This window comes from Mastomys coucha, unplaced genomic scaffold, assembly GCF_008632895.1.
Source record: "Mastomys coucha isolate ucsf_1 unplaced genomic scaffold, UCSF_Mcou_1 pScaffold22, whole genome shotgun sequence".
NCBI classification, from domain to species: domain Eukaryota; kingdom Metazoa; phylum Chordata; class Mammalia; order Rodentia; family Muridae; genus Mastomys; species Mastomys coucha.
In genome coordinates, this window is record NW_022196905.1 from 222,154,164 (window position 1) to 222,166,261 (window position 12,098).

General features: G+C 48.2%; 1 long non-coding RNA gene across 1 annotated transcript in view; it reads left to right on the top strand.

Annotated features, from left to right (window-relative positions):
- Positions 1–514: 514 nt before the first annotated feature.
- The window catches only part of LOC116104517, a 22,542-nt gene continuing 10,958 nt past the window's right edge, over positions 515–12,098 (top strand). Inside the window, exon 1 of the long non-coding RNA XR_004123938.1 lies at positions 515–640. This is a non-coding gene — a long non-coding RNA (uncharacterized LOC116104517). The remainder of the gene's footprint in view (positions 641–12,098) is intronic.

The window sequence follows — 12,098 nt, forward strand, 5'->3', positions numbered from 1 at the left end:
CAACACCCTTTTGTGGTCTTCATGTATACAAGGCACACACGTGGTCACAGGCATGCATGCAGGCACTCAACATATTTTGGAGACAGTCTCTGACTGTGTAGGCCTGGCTGACCTACAACTCAGAGATCTGCTTGCCACCAATGTACAAGTGCTGAGATTAAAGGTATGATCTGTCATCCCCAATAAATAAATAACCTTAAAAAAAAAAGTAAAAAGGGAAAGGTGGACAGTGCCTGTGGAACAATACCAAGAGTTTTCCCCCTTGATCCCACAAGGGAAAAAGCAATAATGAAGACTGAATGCCTTCAGGACATTTAAAACAATTATATTTTATTCATTGTTGGGGGGTATGGGTAAGGTAGAGCGACTGTGGTGGTTTGAATATGCACGGTTCATGGGAAGTGGCAGTGTTAGGAGGTGTGGCTTTGTCGGAGGAAGTGCATCACAGTAGGGAGGGGTGGGCTTTGAGGTCTTATGCTAAAGCTCCGCCCAGTTCAGAAGAGAGTCTCCTCCTGGCTGCCCTGAGTTCTAGATGTAGAAGTCTCAGTTCCTCCTCAAGCACCATGTCTGTGTGCCGCCATGCTTCCTGTCTGTGTGCCGCCATGCTTCCTGCCACGACAATGGACTGGACCCCTGAACTGTAAGCCAGCCTCAACGAAATGTTTTCTTTTATAAGAGTTGCTTTGGTCATGGTGTCTCTTCACAGCAATGGAAACCCAAACTCAGATAGCAATCCAGGAATGGCTCTCCCACTTCAGCACACAGGTACAGGAACTGAACTCAGACCATCAGGCTCATTTGGGAAAAACCTTATAAGGGTCTGGTTCTGGTCCAAGGTCAAGGGAGCCACCACTGGGTGGCAAAGTCCTGGCAGACCTTCTCTTACAAAGACCTGCTCTGCCTGTACAATTAGACTGTAGGACCTGCTGAGTTCTGTTCTTACCAATAATCAAGATCGGATCATAGTAGGAAGGGTGGGATATTGCTCAGAGGTTGAGCCTCCACCTAGAATCCCTCAGTGAGGGGTTGGGGGTGTGACCCAGTGATAGATCACCTTCTAGTATATTCCAGGCCTCATGTTCCATCCCTACCATGGGAAAAAGAGAATAAACTCTGAATATGAAGGCGACATCATCAAACCACAGACTGATACAGCAGCTGGTGTCTCTTTCTAGAAAAGTTTATTTGGGGACTGGAGAGATTGCTCAGTGGTTAGGAGCACTAGCTAGAGGATCAGGGTTCATGTCCCGGCGTCCACATGGCAGCTCACAATCATTCTTCACTCTAGCTCCTGTGAGATCTACCACCCTCTCTTCGACTCCACAAGCACTGCGTGCACACGGCACACAGACGTCCACACAGGCACGCAGACATCCACACAGGCACGCAGACGTCCACACAGGCAAAACACCAACATACAAAATTACAAATGTACAATCTTTTGTTGTTTATTTTGCTGGAGACTGGGTCTTACTATGCATCCCTGGATAATTGGAACTCACTACATAGACCAGGCTAGCCTTGAGCTCAGAGATCCACCTGCCTCTGCCTCCTGAGTGCTGGGATTAAAGGCATGTGCTGCCCTTTCTGGCAATAATCAATACTATTTTTTTTAATTCAGTCTGCCTCTTTTTTTAAAGATTTATTTATTTTTTTAAGGTTTATTTATTGTTATATGTAAGTACACTGTAGCTATCTTCAGACACACCAGAAGAGGGCGTCAGATCCCATTACAGATGCTTGTGAGCCACCATGTGGTTGCTGGGATTTGAACTCAGGTCCTCTGGAAGAGCAGTCAGTGCTCTTAACCACTGAGCCATCTCTAGCTCCAATAAATACTATTTTAAACATTCATTTTCTTTCTAATTCCATGCGTGTCAGGTGGGACATTCGTGTGTGTGAGTGTGGGTACCCTTGGAGGCTAGAAGAGGCTTTGGCTTTACAGGTGGCTTAATTGCTGCTGGACATGGTGCAGGGAACAGAATTCTAGTCCTCTGCAGGAGCCATCTTCAACCTCATTTATTTTATTTTATTTTATTTATTTATTTTTTTTGAGACAGGATTTCTCTGTCCTGGAACTCACTCTGTAGACCAGGCTGGCCTTGAACTCACAGAGATCTTCCTGCCTCTGCCTCCCAAGTGCTGGGATTAAAGGCATGCACCACCACACTACCACTCCGCTGTTTTTATTATTTTTATTTTTAATTATTTTTTCTAATTTTAATTTTTAGGCTCTCACTCTTTCTTGTGTGTATGTGTGTGTGTGAGAGCGAGAGACAGAGAGGGAGGGAGAGAAGTGTCAGCCTTTTGCAGCCCAGTCTCAATCTCAGGAGCGTTCTGCCAGGGTCCCATTCTGTTGTCAGAGTCAAACTGAAGGCCGGGTGATGCTCTGCTGGTGCCTGGTCGGTGCAAGTGCCTGAGTCCAACCCCACAGCCACAGGTCAAGGATGCGGAACACTTCCCTTGTAATCCCAGCGCTGTGCGGCGGAGGGAAGCAGATGCCTGATGCTCCTTGGAAAGTCAGCCTAACCAACTTGGTTTGGCCCTGTCTAGAAAAACTGGAGGGAGAAAGGTATTTAGCTTGCAGTTCTCAGAGTTCGAGACCAAAGCACAGTGTTAGATTTGGGTCGCGTGTGGTGAGAACTCTGTCGTTGATGGTATCACGGTACTGGAAATGTGTGCTGAGACGGGAGACCACAACACAGGATGCCGGAGGGAGACTGGGACCTGCAGCTCCTTCCAGCAGGCTTCCTGAGGAGTCAGCACTAAATCACCTCCCCCCTCTCTTGATGTGTGTGTATATGTATTCATGTGGGCGTACTTGTGAATGTACATACATGTTTGCACATGTGCAGGTGAGAGGTCAGTCTAATCTTGACTGCCTGTCATTTCTCAGGAGATGTCCTCCTGGTGGTTTGAGACAGATATCTCATTGGTCTGGAGTTCAACAAGCAGGCCAGATTGGCTGCCCAGTGAGCCCCAGGAATCCTCTTGTCTCCGGCTTGCCAGAGCTACAATTATAAACATGAGCCTCCTCCCCCATGGCCAGATTTTTAATTTATATTTTGTAGATTTATTTTTATTATTTTAAATTGTGTGTGTGTGTTTGTGTGTGTGTGTGTTTGTGTGTGTGCGCACATGAGTACAGGTACCCCAAGAGGACAGAGGGCATTTGCTCCCCTGGAGCTGGAGTTACAGTCAGTTTTGTGCCAACAGATATGGGTGCTGGGAACTGTGGAGGAGCGGAGGAAGCCTGAGACAATGTGCAAGCAGCAGATTAAATTGTGAGTGAATATGTATTGTTGATATGGGTGTGACCACATTTAGGACCCCGGTGCCTCAAAGGATTGGCAAAGTCCCTCTGGTCCAAGTTTAGTGTTTATGAACGATTCACCAGGGTGTATAAACACTGTCAACCACAAGCTTCCTCCTCTCACTGCAGTCTGGGCTGCTCCTCTTTGGAGACCTCCTACTGAGATTAGCTGTACAGCATGAACTGCCTCCTCAATGCAGATATGCAGGGCAAATGTGCTGAGTTTCTGGACAGTGTTGTAGCGATTGGTGTTCTCTCTCAGAGCAAGCACAGCCCACACAAATCCAGCTTTTCTGGGCATGGGTCTGTGTATGTGCGTGTGCGTGTGCGAGTGTGTGTGTGTGTCCTTTCTTTGTTCCCTCAGTGCCCCAGGTAGATCATTCCCTGAAGCCATGCAGAGCATAGTCCTCTGGAAGAGCACACAGCTCTTAACCACTGAGCCATGTTTCCAGATGCTGAACCTCCCTTTGTAAAGATTTATTTATGTTTATGGGCGTTTTGCTTGCATGTATGTTTGTACACTATATGCATGCCTGGTGCTCTCAGAAGTCAGAAGAGGGCATTGAATTCCCCGACACCAGTGGTAAGGCTGGTTGTGAGCTGCTTTGTGCTGGGAACAGAACCCAGATCCTCTGCATGAGCAATAGCACTTAGCCTCTTCGGCCCCCGGATATCCAGTTTGTCATTTGGTGCTGGGGATTGGTATCGAACTCTGGTCCACGAGCCTGCACTGTCTCCCACCGCCACTGCCACCAAGTTGCATGTGTTAAAGTTCCTACCATTTCAGTGCCCACTTGCCAAGGACCAAACCTTTAATACAAAAGCCCAAGAGGACAGAGACATCTAAGCTACCCTAGGGAAGGCAGGAGCCAGTCAGCCTCTGCCATCGTCCTCCATTTCCCATTCCTGGTGTGCAACTCAGTCAGCAACCCAGTTCTTTAGGCCTCAAGTGTTGGGGGCAGGGTGCCCTCAGCGGGTCCACAGGTGACAGAAAGGCCTCTAATGTGAATTTAGATAGCCAGTCTCCCTCCTCTCCTTACCCCGGCTGATTTACGTGACCTTGGCTTTCTGTTGTACCTCAAGGCCTTTTTCTCCATCTGGAGCTCTGTTCCCAGATATCATGCATTCAGAGTCTCAGGCTAGTCTGTGGTGCGGGTGTTAGCAAAGGATAAAGTTCAGTCTGGGCCTCCTTTAGGAGGGCGCCACGTTATTTCCTATTTCAACCCCAACATACATTGTAAGGATAGGTATGTCATTGAGTTCTCCCTCTCTCTTTCTCTCTCTCTCTCTCTCTGTGTGTGTGTGTACACGTGTATGTATGTACACGTGTGATGGCCAGAGGTGTCTTTCTCAATCACAGTCCACACTTTTTTTTTTTTTTTGAGACAAGGTCTTTTTATGTCCTATGTCCTGGCTGTCCTGGCTGTCACTATGTAGACCAGGATCACAGAGAATCCCCTGTGTTTGCCTCCCAAGTGCTGTGACTACAGGCATGTGCCACTGTCCTTGGTCTGTATTTTTTTTAATTAGCTAATTGTAAAAGGCACAGAGGATGTGGTGGTTTGTATATGCTTGACTCAGGGAGGGGCGCTATTAGGAGGTGTGGCCTTGTTGGAGTAGGTGTGTCACAGTGGATGTGGGCTTTAAGACCCTCGTCCTAGCTGCCTGGAAGCCAATCTTCTCCTAGAAGCCTTCAGATGAAGATGTGGAACTCTTAGCAACTCCTGCCTGGACTCGGCACCATGACTGCCTGGATGCCGCCATGCTCTGGCCTTGACAATAATGGACTGAACCTCTCAACCGGCAAGCCAGCCCCAATTAAATTTTGTCTTTATAAGAGTTGCCCTGGTCATGGTGTCTCTTCATAGCAGTAAAAACCCTAACAAAGACAGAGGGGTCTCAGATAAATGCTAACAGATAAGTACTAGGGAACCAAAGATAATAAACAGACAGAGTTGTATCTGCAAAGGGAGAGACATATAACCTGTTTTCTGCCCAGAAGCCTGGGAGAGGATGTGGCTAATAGTCTGGTGATCTCTGTACTATCTGTGGCTACACTGGATCCTTCCCCAGACCATTATCATGAACTTGTCAATCAATGAGAACCTATCTTTATGGAAATTATTACGTTGTTAATCAATAGACCCCATCTTTATAGAAACTGTCACATGTACTGTGTTTAAATATGTCTAAAATAAACTGGTTGGGGTCAGCCTCCCAAAGTTTGAACCAACACTGCTACTCGGTCATGACGAGCTGAACTGCCTCTCTGCCTCCCTCAGTTTGTTACTCTCCAGAGGGAGCAGAGACTCCCCAAATAATTAATTTTTGAAGCAGAGTCTCATTGTGTAGACCAGGCTTGAACTCATAGACATTCACCTGCCTCTGCCTTCTGAGTGCTGGGATTATAGGTGTGTAATAGCATGTCTGCCCACATTATATTTTTGAGGCAGGGTTTCTCATGGAACTTGAGACTTGAGATCTGGTAGGCTGGTTGGCTGGAGGGCTCCAGGATCTGCACCTCCCCAGCATTGCTGCTATGGGCATAGCTTTTTACATATGCTCTGGAGACTGAACTTGGGTGCCCGTGCTTGCGTGGCAAATGCATTACATGCAGAGCCTCTCACCCAGTGCAGCAGTGACTCTGGGCAAAGTCCTCAGTGTTGCCATGCGGCTCCGCTTGTGCGAGTGGCTACTGATCTCCTTCTTTTCCCTTTAAAAAAATATTGTTTTATTTTATGTGTATGGATGTGCCTGAGTGCATGCCTGTCTACCACATGTATGCACATGCATGCCTGTCTACCACATGTATGCACATGCATGCCTGTCTACCACGTGTATGCACATGCATGCCTGTCTACCACATGTATGCACATGCATACCTGTCTACCACATGTATGCACATGCATGCCTATATCCCACATGTATGCACGTTCCTTTGGAGGCTAGAAGAGGGCATCAGATCCCCTAGGACTGGAGTTACAGATGATTACGAGTCACCAGGCAGATTCTGGAAACAGACCAAGGGCCTCTGGAAGAGCAGCCAGTATTAACAACTGAGCCATGCTTCCCTTTAGCCTCTTTGCTGGGACTTCTTAATCACTCATTTCCTGTCTCTCCTCCACCTGGAGGCTCTGGAAGCCTCAGCTGTCTTCCATTCAGGTGATGGGGCAGCATAGCTCAGCTTGGTCCTCTTCTGCTGTAGCTGTGTGGCCCTGGCAAGCTATGCTCTCTCTGTGTGATTCAGTCTTCCAATTTGTAAAATGGGAACACTTGCTTTTTTAGGTTTCAGGACCAAACACAGCTGGTTTATCCTGGCCTGGTAAAGTATTTATAAAAAATAAAATAATTTTTTTGTATGAGTCTGAGTAGCCCTGGCTGTCCTAGAACTCATTTTGAAGAACAGGCTGACCTCAAACTCAGAGATCCACCTGCCTCCCTAGTACTAGGATTAAAGCCATGCACCACCATGCCCAGCAAGATTTTTTTTTTTTTTTTTTTTTTTTTTTGAGACAGGGTTTCTCTGTGTAGCCCTGGCTGTCCTGGAAGTCACTCTGTAGACCAGGCTGGCCACAAACTCAGAAATTCGCCTGCCTCTGCCTCTGCCTCCCAAGTGCTGGGATTCTTTTTTCAGCAAGGTCCTAACAAAACTTATCTTGTAGGTTTCTCTCTTTCTCTCTCTCTCTTTCTTTCTTTCTTTCTTTCTTTCTTTCTTTCTTTCTTTCTCTCTCTCTCTTTCTCTCTTTCTCTCTCCTCTTTTCTTTCCTTTCTGTTTCTATAGTATGCTCAGGGCTGTGCTCAGGAAAAGGTATGAGAATGTAGGATCCTTTTCTGGAGGAAGAAGAGGATGAAGGATGCTTAAGATGGGAAAGAAAACAAAGCCTAAAGGCACAAGGATGAGAGCCGGGGAGGGCGCCACGTCCCCGTGATGCTAACCACACACACTCAAGCCAAAACTGTTTAGGACTTTGGGACCCGTCCCTGTGTGGTCAGTAGAGAGCAAACTGTTGGAGCATTGGGAGAGCAGAGAAGAAGGAGGGGCCTGAATTCCAAGGATCTAAGGTAGAGAGGAAGCAGGAGGGAGAGTAGTGGAGAGCTGAGCTGCTGGAGCCAGGCTGCAGCTAGTCCACACCGGCTTGGGAGATGCCACGCCTCCTTGCTGCTTTGCCATCCAAACATTTCCACATAAGGCTTGGCTGGCGGTGGCTGGGTGGCTGAGGGGGAAGCGTGTGCCCTTTGAGTTCAGGACAAAAGAACTAGAAGCTCCTGGACTGGGTCCCAGAGGAGCCGTTGTGGACAGAGAGGTTGGAAAATGGAGAGTGGAGAAGACGGCCGTCTGAGCAGCCTCTCTGGGACATGGCCATCGCCCACCGCAGCACGGGGACACCTTCTCTTTCTCCGAGCCTTAGTTGACCCAGCAGCTCACGTTTAAGTGCTTGGGGTTCATGTTCCTCTACATCATACCAGTAAACTTTGAGGTTTCAATTTCAAAATCTGCCTACACTCTACCTGCTCGCCATCTCTTCCACCTGGTCCAGCCCCATTCTGTGCCCAGGAACCTGCGCAGTTGGCTGGCTCCTCCCCCTTAGCTCCGCCTAATTGTTCTCTTTGGCCAGTGTCAAGTCAGAGTCGTCTTTGTGGTCCCACAGGTCTGTCCCATTACCCCTGTGTTCTCTCTTCCCTCCAGCCTCACAGGCTTCTTTCTGTCCCCTGCGTGAGTCTGCCTCAGGACCTTTCTTTCTGCTTATCCGTTTGCCTGGCATTCTTCTCCAGAGAGCCCCACACGCATCTTTCAGTCCCCAGATGCCCCTGCTTAAAACTGCTCCAGAGTCTTAGTGGCTCACGCCTGCAGTATCAGCACTCGGGAAGCAGAGGGAGGAGAATTAGGAGTTCAATCAAGGCCAGCCTCAGCTATGTATCTAGCTTAAGGCCAGCCTGGGATACTTGAGACTATCTCAAATGAAAAAGCAAACACAAAACTCCACCCTTCCCCGTTTCCTTTCTCTGAACACAACTGTCAGCATGCTAGTTTATCTTGCTTCCTGTCTGCCCTGTGGAAGGTGGGGGTTCTTTTGTTTTTGGGGGTTTTGTTTTGTTTTGCTTTTGAGATAGGTTCTCTATAGTCGAGGTTGTCTTCTAAATCAAAGCAATGCCCCTGTCTCAGCCTCCCAAGTGCTGGGTGGGATTAGAGACAAGAGCAAACACTCCCACCTTCTTTGTGTGTGCACAAGTCCATGTCAAGGATCTCCCTTAATAGCTCTTCATCTTAGTTTTTTGAGATATAGTCTTTCATGGAACCAAGAACTTAGCTGGCCAGTGAGCCTCCAGGACCCGCCTATCTCCAACTCCTTACTCCCCACCACCACACCCAGCCTTGACCATGGCACATACTCCAGTGCCAAGATCATAGATGAGCCACCCAGCATTTTACTTGGGTTCTGGGGATCATACTGTGGTCCTCGTGTTTGCACAGTGAGCACTTTAGCAACTGGGCCATCTCCACAGCTCCCTCTGTGCTCAAGACAGGGTTTTGCCATGTAGCCATGCTAGCCTCCAGTTGGATCCTCCTGCTTCTACCTATGAAGTGCTGGGCTGACAGGTACAGACACCATCTGGCCAGTGTAGAGAGGTGGGCCTTTTCATCTGGTTTCACCCAAAGCTCCTTAGAACAGGGTCTATGGGTATTCGTCAACCCAGCGAGCTGAAAGGCTATCCCTGTGGTTTGTTATGGTGACATTTTAATTGCTTTGTTGAGGCACAATTTATGTACCATGTAATTTGCCTATTACAAGCCTCCAGTTGCAGGGCTGGGGATGGAGCCTGTTGGAGCGTTTGCTTAGCGTGCACACAAGGAACAGGGCTCCGTCTCTGGCAGTATAAGAGAACAAGCCGGGAACCCCATGTTAGGAAAAGAACAATCCAGGTGTCTGTCACACAAGGCAGGATGGAGGTAAAAGTAGTTTGGCAAGGCGATATCTTCTTACAAAATGATTGAGACACAACCCGAAACTAGGTTAGGTCACACACTTAGCAAAATGGCACCTGCTCTCCTAATGAAGGGGGTGGTTACATCTCATCTTATTAATGGGGCCAGAATGCTACAATCTGACTCAACCGATCAATCAGCACAGAGGAGAAGGGGAGGTTCCAGAAAAGAAAGAGTCCCTTGACTGGAGAAGTGGAGGCAAGAGGGTTAGCATGGCATGGCAAGGCCTGGGTGGGGAGCCGGGAGTCAAAATCAAAGTCCTTTAGGATCTCTTGATGGGCTCACAAGAGCTCCATTTACTGCCACTCCTTGTTTGTCTCTGGCCTCTAAAGCTGGTCTCCAGAGTGATGAACTCAGCATCTGCTTGCAGGCCCTTTGCTAGCTGTTGGAGTGGCTGGGATCAGTGGGAGATCCCTCCCCTATAGCTTCTGGATAGAGAGAAGAGCTATCGTTGTGTTTTAGGTTAAGATGAGAGCAATAGTGGATCCGTCTGTCTGGGCAGCAGTCGTGTGCCGAAGTGAGCCAAGGTCTGAGCTCTTCAATTGGGGCAGCATTTTTCTTATCAAGATGACAGTCTTTACTGAGTAGTAGTTATCTAAACAGTGACCTGGATGGAGTTGAGCCTAACGTCTGGGGAGTGACCCCTGGACAGTCTCTGCTTGTATTTTCCTGCTGGGAAGTTAAAAGTGTGCTGGTGGCCAATATTAACCCTTTCTCTTTTAACTGTCAAGGCCAGTTGAGTCTCTGGTCCTCAAGGGTCACCTGGGTTTGAGAGGGACCTCTGACTCCCGTATCCTTTTTTTTTCAGTTGTTTCTTTTATGTGAGAGTAAGTCAAAAGCCTTGCTTGGCTCCTCAGGCTTTACTGGAAAGCATTGAGGACATTTTCCCACTAGGCTGACACTGGTGACAGTCCATCAGGTAGGGCCTCTATGGCCTCCTTGAGCAGAACAGGTGACTCCCAACCGTTACAGGAAAGTCGGGACGTCCCCTGACTCCCTGGGGTCCAGTTGAACTTGGAGGACAAGAAGGGGAAACCGTCGCCCTTTCGTCCTTCTGACCACAGCATGAGCCTCCACGCGTGGACTTTGAACATCCAGAGTCAGCTGCCCAGTCTGGTACTTCTACCTGCTGTGTGATATTCAGACAAACTTAAACAGAAACTGAAGCCTTTTAAACTCCACTGATGTAAGCAAAGCTTTGACAGCGATATGTTGAACTTTGACCTTAGAAAATCTGATATCAAGTACATCAACTCTAAGCCTCACCTTTTACCCCCTTCATTGACTCGGACCTTCATAACTTGCGTAAGCCTTTTGGTTTAGTTTTAATTATTATTTTTTTACCATGAGACATAATAACAGTAATGAGCTTACCAGGTATTGTGAGAATATTTCCCCCACCCCCCATGAAAGGACTAAGCAATGTCTACCCTCTTCATAGCGTCCCAATGACAAACCATATTTGATTTCACTAAAGTTCACCCTGGAGAACCCCAGGGCTTCCTAATAGAATGTGGCTGAGGGGGTTACTGACAGGCAACCAAACTGGAAAGTCTTTACCCAGTACAAATGATGGCTTCCCAAGAGCTTAACAGACGAAGGTTCCTCTCCTAACCTCCCTCCACCGTTAAACTCTAGCTCCCTGCTAAGACCTTGAGGCCAAGTGCAATTAGGGCAGAACTGCACACAGCTGGCTGGAGACGGGGGCTAGGTACTCAGTGAGGGTCCAGGAACATCAACAATCAACAACTCCAGCTGGGATGATCTTTTGTAAGCCATCACAGAAGCCATGCCAGAGACAGCTGCTTGTCCGTGCAATACCACTTTAATAAAAGTCAGTTGACTCCAAACTACACACGTAGGCTAAGGTAGAAACAGCTTTTAATTTCCTACGTAAACCTTGTAGAAAACACTGTCTTAATAGAATACACAGAGTGATCTGTCTTAGCGGCACTCATGGTTTTACACAGTGAGCAGCCGAACCCAGCTAAGGAAGCAGTGTTTAGCTACAGTGCTGGAGTTCCAAGCTACCCGTCCTTTTCTTTAATGTGTCCGTGTAAGAATAACCGGCGAGTAGAAGCTCAGGGTGCCCAGAGCTCCATGGGACAGAAACAGAAGCAGACAAGCAGGGAGAGGAGTCTGGAAAAGGGGAAGGATGCTCTATGTCAGAGAAAAGCAGAGAGAGAGGCATGAAGACCCCTGTCCCAGGCTCCAGTGTCCCCCAAGCAGGCTGGTTTCCTTGGCTTCAAGGGTAACCACCCACGCCTGGGGCCATCAAGGCCCACTCGGGATCTGTATTCTCTCCAGTTCTTCCTGGGCTACTGCAAGTCACGTGACCGTCCAAGTCTAGACATCTCAGTGATCAGCTCCCTTTGATGCTTTTAGTGTTGTAGACACTCGGCTGGGAAGGCTCTCAAGTCCCCTCTAGAAACCAGTAAATACATCATCTAAAACAATGTGTCAAAACAAAACACAGAAACTAAAAAGTAAACATCACAGAGGTCAAGTGTTACCTCCTTGGTCTGGCATGGAAATGCACTGACCTTGGCAATCAGTGTGGCTCACGTCGTCGGTGGAGCCTTCCCAGCAATCAGTGAGGCAGGCTCACCTCGGTGGAGCCTTCCCTAGGCCCCATTTCGGTGATCTGATTAGGTATTAAGAAGGTGAAGACAGCCGGGCAGTGGTGGCGCACGACTTTAATCCCAGCACTTGGGAGGCAGAGGCAGACAGACGGATTTCTGAGTTTGAGGCCAGCCTGGTCTACAGAGTGAGTTCCAAGACAGCCAGGGCTATACAGAG